Raw genomic sequence first — 4,601 nt, 5'->3', positions numbered from 1 at the left:
TAATTATATAAAACGCACGCAGATGAACCGGCAATGGATGTACAGTGACAGACACACCTCCGAGTACATTAAGGGCGTGCATGAATTTCTCGAAGCGGCTGAGGCAAACAAGCAGAATGGTTTTATGTGTTGTCCATGCCCTAATTGTGGGAATACGAAGTCTTACTCTGACCGGAAAATCCTTCACACCCACCTGCTTTACAAGGGTTTCATGCCACACTATAATGTTTGGACAAGGCACGGAGAAATAGGGGTTATGATGGAAGACGGCAAAGAAGAAGAGTACGATGACAACTATGTGCCCCCTGAATACGGTGATGCTGCAACGGGGGGAGCTGGTGAAGATCAAGAGGAACCAGACGATGTGCCCAATGATGCTGCAACGGGTGAAGTTGCTGAAGATCAAGAGGAACCAGACGATGTGCCCGATGATGATGATCTCCGCCGGGTCATTGTCGATGCAAGGACGCAATGCGGAAGTCAAAAGGAAAAGCTGAAGTTCGATCACATGTTAGAGGATCACAAAAAAGGGTTGTACCCCAATTGCGAAGATGGCAACACAAAGCTCGGTACCGTACTGGAGTTGCTGCAGTGGAAGGCAGAGAATGCTGTGCCTGACAAAGGATTTGAGAAGCTACTGAAAATATTGAAGAAGAATCTTCCAAAGGATAACGAATTGCCCGACAGTACATACGAAGCAAAGAAGGTCGTATGCCCTCTAGGATTGGAGGTGCAGAAGATACAAGCATGCCCTAATGACTGCATCCTCTACCGCGGTGCATACAAGGATCTGAACGCATGCCCGGTATGCGGTGCATTGCGGTATAAGATCAGACGAGATGACCTTGGTGATGTTGACGGCGAGCCCCCCAGGAAGAGGGTTCCTGCGAAGGTGATGTGGTATGCTCCTATAATACCACGGTTGAAACGTCTGTTCAGAAACGGAGAGCGTGCCAAGTTGATGCGATGGCACAGTGAGGACCGTAAGAAAGACGGGAAGTTGAGAGCACCCGCTGACGGGTCGCAGTGGAGAAAAATCGAGAGAAAGTACTGGGATGAGTTTGCAAAGGACCCAAGGAACGTATGGTTTGCTTTAAGCGCGGATGGCATTAATCCTTTCGGGGAGCAGAGCAGCAATCACAGCACCTGACCCGTGACTCTATGTATGTATAACCTTCCTCCTTGGATGTGCATGAAGCGGAAGTTCATTATGATGCCAGTTCTTATCCAAGGCCCTAAGCAACCCGGTAACGACATTGATGTGTACCTAAAGCCATTAGTTGAAGAACTTTTACAGCTGTGGAATGGAAACGGTGTACGTACGTGGGATGAGCACGGTAAAGAGGAATTTAACCTAAAGGCGTTGTTGTTCGTGACCATAAACGTTTGGCCCGCTCTAAGTAACCTTTCAGGACAGACAAATAAGGGATACTACACATGAACGCACTGTTTGGATGACACCGAAAGTATATACCTGGACAGATGCAGAAAGAATGTGTACGTGGGCCATCATCGATTTCTCCCGACCAACCATCAATGTCGAAAGAAAGGCAAGCATTTCAAAGGCGAGGCAGATCACCGGAAGAAGCCCGCCATGCGTACCGGTGATCACGTACTTACTATGGTCAATGATTTACACGTAATCTTTGGAAAGTGTCCCGGCGGACTAGCTGTTCCGAATGACGCTGAGGGACATGCACCCATGTGGAAGAAGAAATCTATATTCTTCGACCTACCCTACTGGAAAGAGCTAGAGGTCCGCTCTTCAATCGACATGATGCACGTGACGAAGAACCTTTGCGTGAACCTGTTAGGCTTCTTGGGCGTGTATGGGAAGACAAAAGATACACCTAAGGCACGGGAGGACCTGCAACATTTGCACAAAAAGACGACATGCCTCCGAAGCAGTATGAAGGTCCTGCCAGCTACGCTCTTACGAAAGAAGAGAAAGAAATTTTCTTTGAATGCCTGCTCAGTATGAAGGTCCCGACTGGCTTCTCGTCGAATATAAAGGGAATAATAAATATGCCAGAGAAAAAGTTCCAGAATCTAAAGTATCATGTCTGCCACGTGATTATGACGCAACTGCTTCCGGTTGCATTGAGGGGGCTTCTACCGGAAAACGTCCGATTAGCCATTGTGAAGCTATGTGCATTCCTCAATGCAATCTCTCAGAAGGTGATCGATCCAGAAATCATACCAAGGCTAAGGAGTGATGTGGCGCAATGTCTTGTCAGTTTTGAGCTGGTGTTCCCACCATCCTTGTTCAATATCATGACGCACGTCCTAGTTCATCTAGTCGACGAGATTGTCATTCTGGGCCCGTATTTCTACACAATATGTTCCCCTTTGAGAGGTTCATGGGAGTCCTAAAGAAATATGTCCGTAACCGCGCTAGGCCAGAAGGAAGCATCTCCATGGGCCATCAAACAGAGGATGTCATCGGGTTTTGTGTTGACTTCATTCCTGGCCTTAAGAAGATAGGTCTTCCTAAATCGCGGTATGAGGGGAGACTGACTGGAAAAGGCACGCTAGGAGCAGACTCAATAATATGTAGGGACGGGCATTGTTGGTCTAAAACACACTACACAGTTTTACAGAACTCTACCTTGGTGACCCGGTATGTCGATGAACACAAGAATAGTCTGCGCTCCAAACACCCGGAGCAGTGCGAAGACTGGATTACATGTGAACACATCAGGACTTTTAGCAGTTGGTTGGAAACATGTCTCAGAGGTGACAACACTGTTTGTGATGAGCTGTACTTGTTGTCCAGGGAACCATCTTTGACTGTATTGATTTACAAAGGATACGAGATAAATGGGAATACATTTTACACGATTGAACAAAATCAAAAGAGCATCAACCAAAACAGCGGTGTCCGCTTTGATGCAACAACCGAGAAGGGAAATGACACATATTATGGTTACATAGTGGACATATGGAAACTTGACTACGAACATGATTTTAAGGTCTCTTTGTTTAAGTGCAAATGGGTCAACTGTCAGGAGGTGGGGTACAGGTAGATCCACAGTACGGAATGACAACAGTGGATCTGAAAAATCTTGGGTACACTGACGAACCGTTCGTCCTAGACAATGATGTGGCACAGGTTATCTATGTGAAGGACATGTCTACCAGACCGAGAAAAAGAAAAGATAAGGAAGCGAATACATCATATGATGAGCCAAAGCGCCACATAGTTCTTTCAGAAAAAAGGGACATCGTGGGAGTGGAGGGCAAGACAGACATGTCTAAAGATTATGAAAAGTTTCATGAAATTCCTCCCTTCAAAGTCAAGGCTGACCCAAGCATCCTGATAAACGATGAAGATTATCCATGGTTACGGCGCAATAAGCAAATGACACAAACGAAGAAAAAGTGAAGACTTTCTCCCGCAACTATTATGATGATACCATGCCAACTTTATAACAGACGAGTATGATACCATTCTCCGTTTTGTACATGCACATGCTCAACTTTTTCAGAATTCATTTCAAATGCTTTAATGTCTTATGGTTTGGCCCTCGTAATACCATTAATCCCGGTTCACTCCTTGTCAACAATGTTCTCACCAAGAACACTCTCAAGAGGGCAACAAACTTGTGATTCACACAAATTTTAAAGAATTCAAATTTAAACTATTCTAATTTGAAAACTAATGGCACTAACAGAAAGTTTATAATTTTTCTAAAACTAAAAGCAAAAAGAATTAAAAAATAAACCAAAAAACAAATGAAAATAAATAATGCAGAAAACAAAACAAAAAAATGAAATAAAAATAAAAATAGCAACAATAAGTATTTTGTTGTAAGTAGAAACAAAATAAAATAAATAAAGCAACAAATAAAAAAACAAGAAAAGTGTTTTCAAATTTGAAAACTAATGGCAATAACAAAAAGTTTATAATTTTTCTAAAACTAAAAGCATAAGGAATTAAAAAATAAAGCAAAAAACAAAAGAAAATAAAATAAATAAAGCAACAAAAAAACAAAAAAGTGCCAACTACTGGGCCTCCACAGTCTGAATACGACTAGAAACCCATCCATGGGCCAGGATTCAGGCCCGTAGGAGGCCCACAGGCATAGCAGTGACAATTAGGCCCGTAAGTCTGCAATAGAGAGAAGCTCGAGAGGGGTGCGGCAGTGGGGCTTATAAACCACTGCGCACCCCTCTCAACTAGCGAGGTGGGACTAAACTTTTGACGCGGGCGCAGCAGCACAAGGCCTTTGGTCCCGGTTGGTGGCACCAACCGGGACTAAAGGTGGGCATTGGTCCCGGTTGGTGCCACGAACCGGTACCAATGACCCCCTTTAGTCCCGATTGGTGCCACCAACCGGGACCAAAGGCCGACCAACCGGGACCAAAGGCCGCCGCTTCCCGCACTTTGGGCTACTGAAAAGTGGCCTTTGGTCCCGGTTGGTGGCACCAACCGGGACTAATGCCCACCTTTAGTCCCGGTTGCTGCCACGAACCGGGACTAAAGACTCTGCTATATAAGTCTTGCAGTTGCCACCCCCGACGACGCCGACGCCGCCCGCCCTGGCCCGCCCCCGTCGTCGCCATCGCCTGCGCCCCTGCCCTGACGCGCGCCGCCCCGG

The sequence above is a fragment of the Triticum urartu genome, chromosome 2A (genome assembly GCF_056163025.1).
Source record: "Triticum urartu cultivar PI428250 chromosome 2A, HENAU_Tu73, whole genome shotgun sequence".
NCBI classification, from domain to species: domain Eukaryota; kingdom Viridiplantae; phylum Streptophyta; class Magnoliopsida; order Poales; family Poaceae; genus Triticum; species Triticum urartu.
This window is presented reverse-complemented; position numbering follows the sequence as displayed.